Source organism: Pseudophryne corroboree, chromosome 3 (genome assembly GCF_028390025.1).
Source record: "Pseudophryne corroboree isolate aPseCor3 chromosome 3, aPseCor3.hap2, whole genome shotgun sequence".
Classification (NCBI taxonomy): domain Eukaryota; kingdom Metazoa; phylum Chordata; class Amphibia; order Anura; family Myobatrachidae; genus Pseudophryne; species Pseudophryne corroboree.
The window spans coordinates 686,292,195-686,310,487 of NC_086446.1; the positions used below are offsets into that span (position 1 = coordinate 686,292,195).

General features: G+C 45.4%; 1 protein-coding gene across 11 annotated transcripts in view; it reads left to right on the plus strand.

Annotated features, from left to right (window-relative positions):
• CALHM3 (calcium homeostasis modulator 3) overlaps positions 1 to 18,293 on the plus strand; it is a 140,569-nt gene that overhangs the window by 85,384 nt on the left and 36,892 nt on the right. The gene's annotated exons all lie outside the window — the stretch shown is intronic.

Consider the following 18,293-nt stretch of genomic DNA (forward strand, 5'->3'; position numbering starts at 1 on the left):
GTCTTGTCTTTAATAGAACCCATTTAGCTCCTTCATGTGTATTTCAGCAAAGAAACTCAATTCCAGCAGCACTCGATATAATGTTATGTGTAACGGTATAACACACCAATTTGCTGCCTGTAAAAAAGTCAATTACCACTGCGCTGTTTAAGGTTGAAAAACGTAAACCAAAAAACAGGCAGCAGACTGTCATCCCCAAAATCAGTCCCCAATGCGGAAGGCTAGTCAGATGCTTGGGTGCGTTGGGAGAGGAATCAGCAGCAGAAAGAAAGAAGTAATAATGCCACTGTATAGGTTATTGGTACGGCCTCATCTAGAATACTGTGTTCAATTCTGCAGGCCATATCTTCAAAAGGATATTAATACATTAGAGACTGTACAAAGAAAGACTAAAAAAATCTCAATATGTATAGTTTGGAGCAGAGAAGAGAAAGGGGGGACATGATAGAAACTTTCAAATATATTAAGGGTTTTAACAAAGTCCAGGAGGGAAACATTCTCCAAATGAAGAGAAGCAATAGGACACGAGGACATGCACTGAGACTGGATGGAGGTGGGTTCAGGGGAAATTTGAGGAAAAATTACTTCACAGAAAGGGTAGTGGACAAGTGGAATAGTCTCCCATCAGAGGCAGTAGAGCAATTTAAACATGCTTGGGATAGGCATATGAATATCCTTACAAAGAACTAAGGGGCAGATGTATTAACCTGGAGAAGGCATAAGGAAGGGATAAACCAGTGATATGTGCAAGGTGATAAAGGCACCAGCCAATCAGATCATACTGTTAATTTACATATTGGAGCTGATTGGCTGGTTCCTTTATCACCTTGCACATATGACTGATTTATCACTTCCTTATGCCTTCTCCAGGTTAATACATCTGCCCCTGTGTATCAAATAAGGTTGGAGATAAAAATATGGTAAAAAAAGGGTAGACTAGATGGGCCGAGTGGTTCTTATCTGCCGTCAAATTCTATGTTTCTATGTTTTTTACTGGGCAGCATGGACTGGTTTCCACTACAACAGAGACACCAGGTGGTACATTGTACAAAAGATTGACTTTGATCAATTTAAACGAGCTAAAATTCAATTAAAAAATTAATGTTGTATTTCAGGGTAATATGTTTTATTAATATCATTAGATATGTTGTATATTGGATGGATATTACAACCATGTGTCATGCAGGGATACGGGATCCTTAACAGGGAATGTTGTCTTAATTTTTGTGCGGTTGCAAATTAGATCACAATTAACACAGTTTTAGATAAATAGTTAATAAAACATTTTTGTAATTGCTACTGTTCTGTTATACATCTGTAAAGATCAAGGTTTGGGACATCAGTTAGTTTACTTTTTGTTTGATTAGTGTGATTGCATTAATGAAGAATAACATCTACCCTGGAACTGACAGCATGTATCTATTATAAAGTGATCTCATGAACTCATGCAGAAGTCAAATGGCACAGTTACAGATATTCACATACCTGCTTGCCATACACTAACATTGTCATCAACTACTATTGCACAGCTGTGCATACACAAGGCACAGTCTAACATAACTTCAAAGGTAATGTGTCTTCAGAACAAAACAAAAGTGTATTATATATCATGCTGTATTCACTGCATCATTACATAGAAACATAGAATTTGACGGCAGCTAAGAACCACTTGGCCCATCTAGTCTGCCCCTTTTTTAACCTTAATTCTTTGTAAGGATATTCATATGCCTATCCCAAGCATGTTTAAATTGCTCTACAATCTAAGCCTCTACCACCTCTGATGGGAGGTTATTCCACTTATCCACTACCTTTTCTGTGAAGTAATTTTTCCTTAAATTTCCACTGAAACTGCCTCCCTCCAGTTTCAGTGTATGTCCTCGAGTTCTAATACTTCTCTTCCTTTGAAGAATGTTTCCCTCCTAAACTTTAAGACCCTTGGTATATTTGAAAGTTTCTATCATGTCCCCCCCCCTTTCCCTTCTCTCCTCCAAACTATGCATGTTAAGATCTTTTAGCCTTTCCGGGTAAGTTTTGTGATGTAGGCCATGCACCATTTTAGTTGCCCTTCTTTGTACACTCTTTAATGTATTTATATCCTTCTGGAGATAGGGTCTCCAGAACTGGACACAGTATTCCAGATGGGGCCGTACCAATGACCTATACATTGGCATTATTACTTCTTTTTTCCTGCTACTGATTCCTCTCCCTATGCAACCAAGCATCTGACTTGCCTTTCTCATTGCTTTGTTGCATTGCTTTCATGCCTTTAAGTCACTTGAAACAGTGACTCCTAAATCCCTTTCCTCCTCAGTAGTTTCCATTATAGTATCCTTGATACTATATTTAGCCTTTGGATTTTTAAGACCCAATTGCATTTTTTAGCATTAAACTGTAGTTGCCATGTTCTTGACCATTTCTCAAGCCTACCTAGGTCATCAATCATTTGTTCTATCCCTCCCGGTGTGTCTACCCTGTTGCATATCTTTGTATCAGCTGCGAAAAGGCATACTTTCCCTTCAATGCCATTTGCAATGTCACCAACAAAGATATTAAAGAGAACTGGCCCAAGTACAGCTCCCTGGGGTACTCCACTTGTAACATTTCCCTCCATAGATTGCACTCCATTTACTACAACTGTCTGTTTCATATCCTGCAACCAGGTTTTTATCCATTTAACTGTTTTTTCTCTGACGTCCTAGTGGATGCTGGGACTCCGTCAGGACCATGGGGATGCTGGGACTCCGTCAGGACCATGGGGATTAGCGGCTCCGCAGGAGACAGGGCACAAAAATAAAGCTTTAGGATCAGGTGGTGTGCACTGGCTCCTCCCCCTATGACCCTCCTCCAAGCCTCAGTTAGGTTTTTGTGCCCGTCCGAGCAGGGTGCAATCTAGGTGGCTCTCCTAAAGAGCTGCTTAGAAAAAGTTATTAGGTTTTTTATTTTCAGTGAGACCTGCTGGCAACAGGCTCACTGCTACGAGGGACTTAGGGGAGAGAAGTGAACTCACCTGCGTGCAGGATGGATTGGCTTCTTAGGCTACTGGACACCATTAGCTCCAGAGGGATCGAACACAGGCCCAGCCATGGAGTCCGGTCCCGGAGCCGCGCCGCCGACCCCCTTGCAGATGCCGAAAAGTGAAGAGGTCCAGAAACCGGCGGCAGAAGACTTTTCAGTCTTCATGAGGTAGCGCACAGCACTGCAGCTGTGCGCCATTGTTGTCACACACTTCACACCAGCGGTCACGGAGGGTGCAGGGCGCTGGGGGGGGCGCCCTGGGCAGCAATGATAATACCTTATTCTGGCTAAAAAATACATCACATATAGTCCCTGGGGCTATATGGATGTATTTAACCCCTGCCAGGTCTCAGAAAAACGGGAGAAGAAGCCCGCCGAAAAGGGGGCGGGGCCTATTCTCCTCAGCACACAGCGCCATTTTCCCTCACAGAAATGCTGGTGGGAAGGTTCCCAGGCTCTCCCCTGCACTGCACTACAGAAACAGGGTTAAAACAGAGAGGGGGGGCACTTATTTGGTGATATGATTATATATATTAAGATGCTATAAGGGAAAAACACTTATATGAAGGTTGTCCCTGTATAATTATAGCGTTTTGGTGTGTGCTGGCAAACTCTCCCTCTGTCTCCCCAAAGGGCTAGTGGGGTCCTGTCCTCTATCAGAGCATTCCCTGTGTGTGTGCTGTGTGTCGGTACGTGTGTGTCGACATGTATGAGGACGATGTTGGTGAGGAGGCGGAGCAATTGCCTGTAATGGTGATGTCACTCTCTAGGGAGTCGACACCGGAATGGATGGCTTATTTAAGGAATTACGTGATAATGTCAACACGCTGCAAGGTCGGTTGACGACATGAGACGGCCGGCAAACAAAATAGTACCTGTCCAGGCGTCTCAAACACCGTCAGGGGCATTAAAACGCCCATTTTACCTCAGTCGGTCGACACAGACACAGACATGGACACTGACTCCAGTGTCGACGGTGAAGAAACAAACGTATTTTCCTTTAGGGCCACACGTTAATTGTTAAGGGCAATGAAGGAGGTGTTACATATTTCTGATACTACAAGTACCACAAAAAAGGGTATTATGTGGGGTGTGAAAAAACTACCTATAGTTTTTCCTGAATCAGATAAATTAAACGAAGTGTGTGATGATGCGTGGGTTTCCCCCGATAGAAAATTATTGGCGGTATACCCTTTCCCGCCAGAAGTTAGGGCGCGTTGGGAAACACCCCTCAGGGTGGATAAGGCGCTCACACGCTTATCAAAACAAGTGGCGGTACCGTCTCCAGATAGGGCCGCCCTCAAGGAGCCAGCTGATAGGAGGCTGGAAAATATCCTAAAAAGTATATACACACATACTGGTGTTATACTGCGACCAGCGATCGCCTCAGCCTGGATGTGCAGCGCTGGGGTGGCTTGGTCGGATTCCCTGACTGAAAATATTGATACCCTTGACAGGGACAGTATTTTATTTACTATAGAGCATTTATAGGATGCATTTCTATATATGCGAGATGCACAGAGGGATATTTGCACTCTGGCATCAAGAGTAAGTGCGATGTCCATATCTGCCAGAAGATGTTTATGGACACGACAGTGGTCAGGTGATGCAGATTCCAAACGGCACATGGAAGTATTGCCGTATAAAGGAGAGGAGTTATTTGGGGTCGGTCCATCGGACCTGGTGGCCACGGCAACAGCTGGAAAATCCACCTTTTTTACCCCAAGTTACATCTCAGCAGAAAAAGACACTGTCTTTTCAGCTTCAGTCCTTTCGTCCCCATAAGGGCAAGCGGGCAAAAGGCCAGTCATATCTGCCCAGGGATAGAGGAAAGGGAAGAAGACTGCAGCAGGCAGCCCATTCCCAGGAACAGAAGCCCTTCACCGCTTCTGCCAAGCCCTCAGCATGACACTGGGGCCGTACAGGACCCCTGGATCCTACAAGTAGTATCCCAGGGGTACTGATTGGAAATTCGAGACGTCTCCCCCTCGCAGGCTCCTGATGTCTGCTTTACCAACGTCTTCCTCCGACAGGAAGGCAGTATTGGAAACAATTCACAAGCTGTATTTCCAGCAGGTGATAATCAAAGTACCCCTCCTACAACAAGGAAAGGGGTATTATTCCACACTATATTGTGGTACTGAAGCCAGACGGCTCGGTGAGACCTATTCTAAATCTGAAATCTTTGAACACTTACATACAAAAGTTTCAAATCAAGATGGAGTCACTCAGAGCAGTGATAGCGAACTAGGAAGAAGGGGACTATATGGTGTCCCTGGACATCAGGGATGCTTACATCCATGTCCAAAGTTGCCTTTCTCACCAAGGGTACCTCAGGTTCGTGGTACGGAACTGTCACTATCAGTTTCAGACGCTGCCGTTTGGATTGTCCACGGCACCCCGGGTCTTTACCAAAGTAATGGCCGAAATGATGATTCTTCAAAGAAAAGGCGTCTTAAATATCCCTTACTTGGACGATCTCCTGATAAGGGCAAGGTCCAGAGAACAGTTGGAAGTCGAAGTAGCACTATCTCAAGTAGTTCTACGACAGCACGGGTGGATTCTAAATATTCCAAAATCACAGCCGTTTCCGACGACACGTCTGCTGTTCCTAGGGATGATTCTGGACACAGTCCAGAAAAAGGTGTTTCTCCCGGAGGAGAAAGCCAGGGAGTTATCCGAGCTAGTCAGGAACCTCCTAAAACCAGGAAAAGTGTCAGTGCAGCATTGCACAAGAGTCCTGGGAAAAATGGTGGCTTATTACGAAGCGATTCCATTCGGCAGATTCTACGCAAGAACTTTTCAGTGGGATCTGCTGGACAAATGGTCCGGATTGCATCTTCAGATGCATCAGCGGATAACCCTATCTCCAAGAACAAGGGTATCTCTCCTGTGGTGGTTACAGAGTGCTCATCTTCTAGAGGGCCGCAGATTCGGCATTCAGGATTGGATGCTGGTGACCACGGAGGCCAGCCTGAGAGGCTGGGGAGCAGTCACACAGGGAAAAAAATTTCTAGGGAGTGTGATCAAGTCTTGAGACTTTTCTCCACATAAATATACTGGAGCTAAGGACAATTTACAATGCTCTAAGCTTAGCAAGACCTCTGCTTCAAGGTCAGCCGGTATTGATCCAGTGGGACAACATCACGGCAGTCGCCCACGTAAACAGACAGGGCGGCACAAGAAGCAGGAGGCCAATGGCAGAAACTGCAAGGATTTTTCGCTGGGCGGAAAATCATGTGATAGCACTGTCAGCAGTGTTCATTCCGGGAATGGACAACTGGGAAGCAGACTTCCTCAGCAGAAAAAACTGGACAGGTATTGCGCCAGGTCAAGAGACCCTCAGGCAATAGCTGTAGACGCTCTGGTAACACCATGGGTGTACCAGTCAGTGTAGGTGTTTCCTCCTCTGCCTCTCATACCAAAAGTACTGAGAATTATAAGGCAAAGGGGAGTAAGAACGATACTCGTGGCTCCGGATTGACCAAGAAGAACTTGGTACCCGGAACTTCAGGAGATGCTCACGGAAGATCCGTGGCCTCTACCCCTAAGACGGGACCTGCTTCAGCAGGGACCGGGTCTATTCCAAGACTTACCGCGGCTGTTTTTAACGGCATGGCGGTTGAACGCCGAATTCTAAGGGAAAAAGGCATTCCGGAAGAGGTCATCCCTACGCTGGTAAAAGCCAGGAAGGAGGTGACTGCACAACATTATCACCGCATTTGGAGAAAATATGTTGCGTGGTGGGAGGCCAGGAAGGCCACCACGGAGGAATTTCAACTGGGTCGATTCCTACATTTCCTGCAAACAGGATTGTCTATGGGACTCAAATTGGGGTCCATTAAGATTCAAATTTCGGCCCTGTCGATTTCTTCCAGAAAAAATTGGCTTCAGTTCCTGAAGTCCAGACTTTTGTAAAAGGAGTACTACATATACAGCCCCCGGTTGTGCCCCCAGTGGCTCCGTGGGACCTTAATGTAGTTTTGGATTTTCTCAAATCCCATTGGTTTGAGCCACTCAAATCGGTGGATTTGAAATATCTTACATGGAAAGTAACCATGCTACTGGCCCTGGCTTCAGCCAGGAGAGTATCAGAATTGGCGGCTTTATCGTATAAAAGCCCATATCTGATTTTCCATTCGGACAGGGCAGAACTGCGGACGCGTCCTCAGTTTCTGCCTAAGGTGGTGTCAGCGTTTCACCTGAACCAACCTATTGTGGTGCCTGCGGCTACTAGCGATTTGGAGGATTCCAAGTTGCTGGACGTTGTCAGGGCATTGAAAATATATATTTCAAGGACGGCCGGAGTCAGAAAATCTGACTCGCTGTTTATACTGTATGCACCCAACAAGCTGGGTGCTCCTGCTTCTAAGCAGACGATTGCTCGTTGGATTTGTAGCACAATTCAACTTGCACATTCTGTGGCAGGCCTGCCACAGCCTAAATCTGTCAAGGCCCATTCCACAAGGAAGGTGGGCTCATCCTGGGCGGCTGCCCGAGGGGTCTCGGCATTACAACTCTGCCGAGCAGCTACGTGGTCGGGGGAGAACACGTTTGTAAAATTCTACAAATTTGATACCCTGGCTAAAGAGGACCTGGAGTTCTCTCATTCGGTGCTGCAGAGTCATCCGCACTCTCCCGCCCGTTTGGGAGCTTTGGTATAATCCCCATGGTCCTGACGGAGTCCCAGCATCCACTAGGACGTCAGAGAAAATAAGATTTTACTTACCGATAAATCTATTTCTCGTAGTCCGTAGTGGATGCTGGGCGCCCATCCCAAGTGCGGATTGTCTGCAATACTTGTACATAGTTATTGTTACAAAAAAATCGGGTTGTTATTGTTGTGAGCCGTCTGTTCAGAGGCTCCTACGTTTTGTCATACTGTTAACTGGGTTCAGATCACAGGTTGTACAGTGTGATTGGTGTGGCTGGTATGAGTCTTACCCGGGATTCAAAATCCTTCCTTATTGTGTACGCTCGTCCGGGCACAGTATCCTAACTGAGGCTTGGAGGAGGGTCATAGGGGGAGGAGCCAGTGCACACCACCTGATCCTAAAGCTTTATTTTTGTGCCCTGTCTCCTGCGGAGCCGCTAATCCCCATGGTCCTGACGGAGTCCCAGCATCCCCATGGTCCTGACGGAGTCCCAGCATCCACTACGGACTACGAGAAATAGATTTATCGGTAAGTAAAATCTTATTATAGTCCACAGTCCCATGCTTTCAAGTTTATTTAGCAGTCTGCTATGTGGGACAGTGTCAAATGCCTTACTAAAGTCTAGATATGCTACATCTACAGCTCCCCTTTATCTATAATTTTTGTCACAGAGTCAAAAAAGTCAATAAGATTTGTTCCCTTCTCCTTCTGTAGTAAATACTGAGCAAAAATAATTATTTTGGTGATCTGCTATTGCCTTGTCTCCCTCCACCAAATACTCACTCATTATGAGTAAGAGAGAGCTGCAAATGGTCACCATGTACCATTGCATCGTATTTATACCTGATGACTGCCAATGACAGTAGAATAAATGTGTCTTTCATTAGACCAGTGGTTCTCAAACTCGGTCCTCAGGACTCCACACAGTGCATGTTTTGCAGGTAACCCAACAGGTGCACAGGTGTATTAATTACTCACGGACACATTTTAAAAGGTCCACAGGTGGAGCTAATTATGTCACTTGTGATTCTGTGAGGAGACCTGCAAAACATGCACTGTGTGGGGTCCTGAGGACCGAGTTTGAGAACCTGTGCATTAGACCATCCATCAATACACAACGTCTGCATAGTACACATACTGTATGGCTCAACATTAGAGACGTGCACTGGACCATTTTTGCTGGTTTGGATTTGGTTCTAATTCGTCGTCCAGTTTTGGTTTTGGTTTTCGACAGTGACTGGTTTTGGTTTATGATTTTTCCCCAAAAAAATTACAAAAGAAGCTAAAATCAAATAATGTCACCCTTTTTTGTTCCCATGGTATTATTAACCTCAATAACATTAATTTCCACTTATTTCCAGTAAATTTTGACCACCTCACAGCTCACAATATTGTTTTCATCTGCTTTAGGCCAAGGGCTGCAGCGAGCTGGCTGGTTACTAAACAACAGAGCAGTGGCATAAACACACAACAGTTTATAGCACATCTAAGAAACACAGCAGTGGCAGAAGTGAAAAGTGGTGCATGACTGGTGGCAGCACTAGTATTTGGTTGCTTTTCTCTAAATTGATCGTCATCCTTTTTTCAAGTCATAGATCACTGCGTGGAGTCACAGGGCTTATAGATGCACGTGACCAAAGTGCAATAGGGTAAAGCACACCAAACAGTACAAACAATAGATCTTTTTTTTGTTTTTACTTGCAGCTCGGTTGAAACTGCATGGAGTCACAGGGCTTATATATGCACGTGAACAAAGTGCTCTAGGGTAAAGAGCACCAAACAGTGCACACAATAGAAGAATATCTGATAGTGAGTCACACAATACACAATGTAGTGCTGCTTTACAGCATGGCCACTTTACAGCACAGCCAATTTACAACAGAGTACAGCGCAGCATACAGCAGCATGTCCCCTATTCACTGACTATATACAGAGCACAGCCACTTGTAAGTCTGGAGCCTGACACAACACAGCCAATTTACATCAGAGTACACCGCAGCATACAGCAGCGTGCCCCCTATGTACTGAATATATACAGAGCATGTCTGGACAGTGGACACAGCACAGGCAATACAGCAGAGTGCAGCTCAGCATACAGCAGTGTGCATGAGAGTGAAATGGTGCAGAGTCCCAGCCACGGGCGCCTTATATAGAATACAAAACCTGTAAGAATCCAACATTGGGAGGATGATGGTTTTTCCTTGAAGTAGAATCCGAGTCTGGCAGGAAAACTCGAGCTGCAGCTCAGGAAGACTCGATCCCAGAAGATCGGAGTGGCTTGGATTCCAAGGACTCCGAACTTCTCATCTCTACTTAAAATAATCATTTTAGGTATACCTTTAAAAACTATTAATGGTAAATTTATTAAAAATCATGTTTGCCTTGATTGCATTCTCATTCATGTTTAGCTTTTTTTTTCAGAGATTTACTAAAAGCAAACACGGGAGTAAAATCATAATTTGAACTGCAAATTTATAAACATGGAGCAAACTTGGGAGAAAATACACTTTTCAGATAGATGTCCCCCGGAGCAGCGTGTTTTGAGAAGTCTGCACAGATCAGTGTAATTTGTGCAGTGCTTCTCTGTGTAAATGTAAAGAAAGAGTTAAAAAAAATGTGTACTTTCTCCCCACCCCACAAGCATGGCAAGCATCAGTCTCTTTGAGCCAGCCCAGGTTCAATAAATACGGGGAAAAAATGTGTGAGGGTCCCCCATAATAGGGGAGTAATGATACAGCCAGGGGACACACGTGACAAAGGCTGGGGCTATCCCCCACACCCTGGGCGGTGGGTGTGAAGTTAATAGCAAATCAGTAAAAGATAAATGTAAAATAATATTGTCCTTTACAGGGGGACTACAGGCATTCTCCCCCCTTGTGATCTGGCACCCATGATAGACTATTTTTTGTTTGAGCACCACCTCCACAATAACAATTGGTCTATATCCAACAGGTGGACCATACCCAAAACAATTGTCCAGAAATAAACTAGACTTGCGTAAACGATCCTAGGATCATCTCCTGGCTGCCCAAATCTAACATAAGTGACTATCACTGGGTTTCTAATAGCCCTCTTGGACCTATGGTTCAAGGTAGGTTCACCTTCATCTTCCCCTGGTGAACTTATATCAGCCTCTCCTGAAGACACTACTTATTATTCATTAACAATTTACCTTTATGAGTAACTTCCCCAAGTACTCTAATATCCATAAACACCCTTACACTTTGATAACCTTACTTATCGTCCCAACAACTCTAAATTTGAACTCAAACTACATTCTAAAACAGACACCCCACTCCCCTCCCACAATCACCCACACACTAATCATAACATTAAATGGATAATTACTTCAAATAATGGTAAATTATCAAGTAGCCCATGTCAGGATCCATACTGTTGGTACCCTTTGGAATCTGCATTTGTTTGTGGGCACAGGAACTAGGACCACTGGGTTTTGTAGATGACGCTGTAATTAGAATTGTTAAGTACTCTAATGATTCTACTTGCTGCAGAAGACTCTGGAGTAACAAAGCAACTAGGCAACCAGGCTGGAAGTCTAAAAATATTGGTGGATGGACTAGAACCAATGGTGCATTGAATAGACTGGAACCGATGACAAGATGACCAGACTGGAACCAGTGATGAAATGAGCAGACTGGTACCGGAGGTACTAAACTCCAGGCTGGGACTGGTAACACTGGAATCAGGAATACTGAACACCAGACTGAGACTGGTGGCACGGAGACTGAACACCAGGCTGAGATCAGTGGGGCTGAACACCATCTGGGACTGGTGGCACAGAGACTTAACACCAGGCAGGAACTAGTGCTACTGGACACTGGGTTGGGACCAGTGGTACTTGGACTGAGCACCATGCTGGGACAAGTGGTACTGGACACTGGCTAGGAATCAGTGGTACTTGGACTAAACATTGGGCTGATACATGTGGTGCAGGACACAAGACTGGGATCAGTGATAACTGAAATGAACTCTGGGCTGGAAACAGTGGTACTGGAGACTATCCTGGAACCAGTGGTACTTGGACTGAACACCGAACTGGAACTGATGGTACTGAATACTGGCCTGGAACCAAGGGTACTTGGACTGAAACTTGGGTTGGTACCAGTGGTATTGGAGCCTAGACTGCAACCAGTGGATGCTGGAGGCCAGAATGTAACCAGCGGATGTTGGATTAGGACCGGTAATGCTGGGAGCCAGGCTAAGACCATTAAATGTAGTTGAGACCCGGGGTACTTGAAGAGTGAAGAGTGAATCTGTGTAAATAGTGATTATACTGTGGTAGGAAACTGAGGAAATAAACACACTGGGGTAAATTTACTAACATTCGTAATTTTCCGTTTGAGGTCAAAGTTCAATCACGAATGACATCGAAAGTGTAAATATGCAACTTTTTGAATTTATTACGACTAATTTACTAAGCTGCCGTATTCTGCATTTTCGGTTTTTCCGATGTCGATGTCATTCGTTTTTTTAGGCAGTGTTTTACGTGAGTGACTTGTAAAACACTGCCGACTTTAATACAATGAATCTCGGCCGGATCTGAGAGATCCGTGCTGGGCTTCATTGTGCACCTTGTAAAAAAAAAAAAAAAAAAAATGTTTAAACTTAAAAAAAAAATTGCGTGGGGTCCCCCCTCCTAAGCCAAACCAGCCTCGGACTCTTTGAGCCGGTCCTGGTTGCACAAATATGGGGAAAAAATTGACAGGGGTTCCCCCATATTTAAACAACCAGCACCGGGCTCTGCGCCTGGTTCCAAAAATACGGGGGACAAAAAGCGTAGGGGTCCCTCGTATTTTTGAAACCAGCTCCGGGCTCCACTAGCTGGACAGATAATGCCACAGCCGGGGGTCACTTTTATACAGCGCCCTGCGGCCGTGGCATTAAATACCCAACTAGTCACCCCTGGCCGGGGTACCCTGGAGGAGCGGGATCCCCTTCAATCAAGGTGTCCCCCCCTCCAGCCACCCAAGGGCCAAGGGTGAAGCCCGAGGCTGTCCCCCCCCATCCAAGGGCTGCGGATGGGGGGCTGATAGCCTTTGTGGAAAGTGTTGAATATTGTTTTTAGTAGCAGTACTACAAGTCCCAGCAAGCCTCCCCCACAAGCTGGTACTTGGAGAACCACAAGTACCAGCATGCGGCGGAAAACCGGGCCCGCTGGTACCTGTAGTACTACTACTAAAAAAATACCCCAATAAAGACATGAGACACACACCTTGAAAGTATAACTTTAATGCATACATCCACACCACCATATACACATACTTACCTTATGTTCACACGAGGGTCGGTCCTCTTCTCCATGTAGAATCCATGGTGTACCTGTAGAAAAAATTATACTCACAAAATCCAGGGTAGAAGGCTCTTCTGCTTGTAATCCATTTGTAATCCACGTACTTGTCAGAATAAAAAAACGGACACCCGACCTCGAACTGAAAGGGGCCCCATGTTTTCACATGGGACCCCTTTCCCCGAATGCCAGAAACCCCCTCTGACTTATGTCTAAGAGGGTTTCTTCAGCCAATCAGGGAGCGCCACGTTGTGGCACCCTCCTGATTGGCTGTGTGCTCCTGTACTGTCTGACAGGCGGCACACGGCAGTGTTACAATGTAGCGCCTATGCGCTCCATTGTAACCAATGGTGGGAACTTTGTGGTTAGCGGTGAGGTTACTTTCGGTCAACCGCTGACCACAAAGTTCCCACCATTGGTTACAATGGAGCGCATAGGCGCTACATTGTAACACTGCCGTGTGCCGCCTGTCAGACAGTACAGGAGCACACAGCCAATCAGGAGGGTGCCACAATGTGGCGCTCCCTGATTGGCTGAAGAAACCCTCTTAGACATAAGTCAGAGGGGGTTTCTGGCATTCGGGGAAAGGGGTCCCATGTGAAAACATGGAGCCCCTTTCAGTTCGAGGTCGGGTGTCCGTTTTTTTATTTTGACAAGTACGTGGATTACAAATGGATTACAAGCAGAAGAGCCTTCTACCCTGGATTTTGTGAGTATAATTTTTTCCACAGGTACACCATGGATTCTACATGGAGAAGAGGACCGACCCCCGTGTGAACATAAGGTAAGTATGTGTATATGGTGGTGTGGATGTATGTATTAAAGTTATACTTTCAAGGTGTGTGTCTTATGTCTTTATTGGGGTATTTTTTTAGTAGTAGTACTACAGGTACCAGCGGACCCGGTTTTCCGCCGCATGCTGGTACTTGTGGTTCTCCAAGTACCAGCTTGCGGGGGAGGCTTGCTGGGACTTGTAGTACTGCTACAAAAAACAATATTCAACACTTTTCACAAAGGCTATCAGCCCCCCATCCGCAGCCCTTGGATGGGGGGGGACAGCCTCGGGTTTCACCCCTGGCCCTTGGGTGGCTGGAGGGGGGGGACCCCTTGATTGAAGGGGTTCCCACTCCTCCAGGGTACCCCGGCCAGGGGTGACTAGTTGGGTATTTAATGCCACGGCCGCAGGGCGTTGTATAAAAGTGACCCCCGGCTGTGGCATTATCTGTCCAGCTAGTGGAGCCCGGTGCTGGTTTCAAAAATACGGGGGACCCTACGCTTTTTGTCCCCCGTATTTTTGGAACCAGGACCAGGCGCAGAGCCCGGTGCTGGTTGTTTAAATATGGGGGAACCCCTGTCAATTTTTTCCCCATATTTTTGCATCCAGGACCGGCTCAAAGAGCCCGAGGCTGGTTTGGCTTAGGAGGGGGGACCCCACGCATTTTTTTTTTAACAAATTCAAACATTTCCCACCCCTTCCCACTGAAAAACATGCACGGATCTCATGGATCCGTGCATGCCTATCCAATCACTGTCAAAAAAAGCAGGTCTGTTTTTTTTTTTTAGCACTTTTTCACGAATTGTATTTCTGCATGGCAGTGTTTGGCTATTGTCGGCAGTGTTTGTGATTTGCACTTTTTAGTAAATTCCCGATTTCTACCAAATTGCAGGCGTATTTGACCGATGGTGTATTGATTCGTGATTTTTTCCTAGGACTTCCAAAATATTACGAATGCCCTCATCACTGCCGTGATTTTTGCTTAGTAAATTACCGAGATGACACTTTGAAGAAAAAACGGCATCTCGGTCAAAATCGGGAGCTTAGTAAATATACCCCACTGTGAGGAACATATATATATATATATATATATATATATATATATATATATATCTAAGTTGTAACACTGTAGGGGTGCAAGGCGCCTCTTCCTGGGGAATATGGCAGCACGCAGCAGCTGAGGAACAACACAAGTCCAGTTTCTGGTACAACTGGCCCCGGCCAGTTTTATTGAAACAGAAAATAAAACAAACACCAAAAGAAAATACCTTGCCTGTCCGGCACTAACTAAACACAAGATGTTCCTAACTATCACTAAACAAAAACACAGGGTTCTCCAGTAAACACTGTATAGCTCACTTGTATCCGGAAGCGTGTTTCTCTCACACAGATCCCTCCAGTCTTCCCAGGCAGTCTCTCATACTAATCAGGCTAGCAGCCCTATAACACTCTTACACAGCTGAAAGCCTGATTAGCCTTCTGTGAGGCCAAAGACCCGAACTGGGCCCAATGTCTAGAACTCGCCTTATCTCTCTCTCAGAGCCTTTACCCAGCTTTTACAGCAAACTGAAAAGGTTCTGACAAAACAAAAGCATTTTTCCTAGAAGTTTTCATTTTCTAAAACATGTAAGACAAGAACCTGGGACAAACATACCTGCCCTCAAACACTATCCCAGTGTTCTTGTCACATATCCCCCTCCCCTGTTTCGACCTAGGGGCCGGAACACTTGTAGCCCCCAAACAGAAGATGCGAGACAATGCATCTGCGTTGGCCAATTGTGTTCCCGGTCTATGTTCGACCGTAAACTTAAAGTCCTGCATCGCTAGAAACCATCTAGTTACACGAGCATTCTTGCCTCTATTTACATACATCCATTTTAAAGGGGCATGGTCTGTCACTAGTCTGAATTGTCTACCCAAGAGGTAATATCTCAAGGTATCTAGTGCCCACTTAATGGCCAAAGCCTCCTTTTCCACAATGGCATACCTTTTTTCATGCTCATTGAGTTTCCTACTCAAATAAATGATAGGGTGTTCGTCCCCATCTCTGGTTTGGGACAGCACAGCACCTATCCCTACCTCTGAGGCATCTGTCTGTACCACAAATTCTTTTGAAAATCTGGTGTTATCAACACCGGTTGTGAACACAAAGCCACTTTTAACGCTTGGAACGCTTTTTCTGCATCAGGGTGCCATTTCACCATATTTGACTGCTTCCCTTTGGTAAGGTCTGACAACGGCACCGCTGTGGTCGCAAAATTGGGAATAAACCGTCTATAGTACCCAGTAATTCCCAAAAAAGCCCTTACCTGTTTTTTATTCACTGGACGAGGCCAGTTTTGAATAGCATCAATTTTATTCAATTGGGGCCTAATCAGACCTCTGCCTATGGTGAAGCCCAAGTATTTGACCTCCTCCATTGCGAGGCAGCACTTCTTTGGGTTTGCAGTTAACCCTGCCTCTCTGAGTCCAGTACTGCTTGTACTTTAACCAAATGGGACCCCCAGTCTGTACTGTGAATTACCACATCATCCAAATAGGCAGCTGCATATTTTCTATGGGGCCTCAAAATTTTATCCATCGCCCGTTGAAAGGTTGCTAGAGCCCCATGCAACCCAAAGGGTAACATCTTATACTGGTACAGCCCCTCCGGAACCGAGAAGGCTGTTTTTTCTTTTGCGCTATCAGATAAAGGTATTTGCCAGTAACCTTTGGTCAGGTCCAATGTGGTGAGAAACCTGGCTGTTCCCAGCCTTTCTACAAGCTCATCCACACGGGGCATGGGGTATGCGTCAAACTTGGACACCTCATTTAACTTACGAAAGTCATTACAGAAGCGTATGCTACCGTCGGGCTTCGGGATGAGCACTATGGGACTGGACCACTCACTGTTAGACTCCTCTATGACTCCAAGTTCTAACATGGTTTTAACTTCTTTAGAAATAGCTTCTTGCTTAGCTTCAGGAATCCTATATGGCTTTAAATGAACCCTGACCCCTGATCTGTGACAATGTCATGTTTTATTATGGTCGTTCGGCCAGGCAGCTCTGAAAATATCTCCCTATTTTGGATGAGAAATTCTTTAACCTGATTGTTCTGATCAGCTGATAATGTCTCTGACACCTTCACTGCGGGAAGTAACCGGGGTGAAGACACCGAAGGGCAAGGCTCCGCTGACAGAGACAACCTATCTTTCCAGGGTTTGATTAAGTTAACATGGTAGATCTGTTCGGGTTTTCTCTTTCCCGGCTGGTATACTTTGTAATTAACCTCATTCACTTTTTCCCTAATCTCAAATGGACCCTGCCATTTAGCTAGGAATTTGCTTTCCACAGTGGGTACCAAAACAAGAACTCTATCTCCAGGAGCAAATTCCCGTATCTTGGCACTCCGGTTATAGACCCTCTGTTGAGCACTTTGGGCCTGTTCCATGTGCTCTCTGACAACGGGTACCACGGCTGCAATCCTATCCTGCATTTGTGTTACATGTTCAATAACGCTCCTATAAGGAGTGGGCTGTCCTTCCCATGTCTCTTTGGCAATGTCCAACAGCCCTCTGGGGTGTCTACCATACAACAAATCAAATGGAGAAAACCCTGTAGAGGACTGAGGAACTTCTCTGATGGCCATTAACAAGTAGGGCAACAAACAATCCCAGTTTTTCCCATCTCTCTCAACAACCTTTTTTAACATACTTTTTAATGTTTTATTAAACCTTTCCACCAACCCGTCAGTTTGGGGATGGTAGATGGACGTCCTGAGGTGAGTGACCTTAAATAATTTGCACAATTCTTTCATGATCCTTGACATAAATGGAGTACCTTGGTCAGTCAAAATTTCTTTTGGTATTCCCACTCTACTAAATACCTGCACCAGCTCCCTAGCTATCGCCTTGGTTGTGATAGTGCGTAAAGGGACAGCCTCAGGATATCGAGTGGCATAGTCCATAATTACCAGGATATACTGATGGCCCCGAGCAGACTTTAACAAGGGCCCCACGAGATCCATGGCTATTCTGTCAAACGGGACCTCTATAATAGGCATGGGAACTAGTGGGCTCCTGAAATGGGGTCTAGGGGCATGATACTGGCATTCAGGACAGGAAGAACAATATTCAGACACTTCTTTATAAACCCCTGGCCAAAAGAACCTTTGTAAAACTCTTTCAGTGGTTTTTTCTGCCCCTAAATGTCCTGCGGTAACTTGACTATGAGCTAAATCTAGTACCGTTCTCCGATAAGGCTGGGGAACTACCAGCTGTTCCACCACATCCTGACTCTTTTTGACAATGTGGTACAAGAGCTCATTACAGATGGCCATGTGGGGATACGTAACCCTGTCACCTGGTACCACAGGCTCCCCATTAACAATCTTAACATTCTCTCTAGCCTTTATCAAGGTAGGATCCTTTAACTGTTCAGATGCAAATTGATCCTTTTTTACCTCCAGGTCAGGCACACTTTCGTTTCTAACCACTATGTCTCTGTTCCCAGCAAGAGGGTCCTCACTGGACTCCCCGTCTGTCACTTCCCCAGCCAAA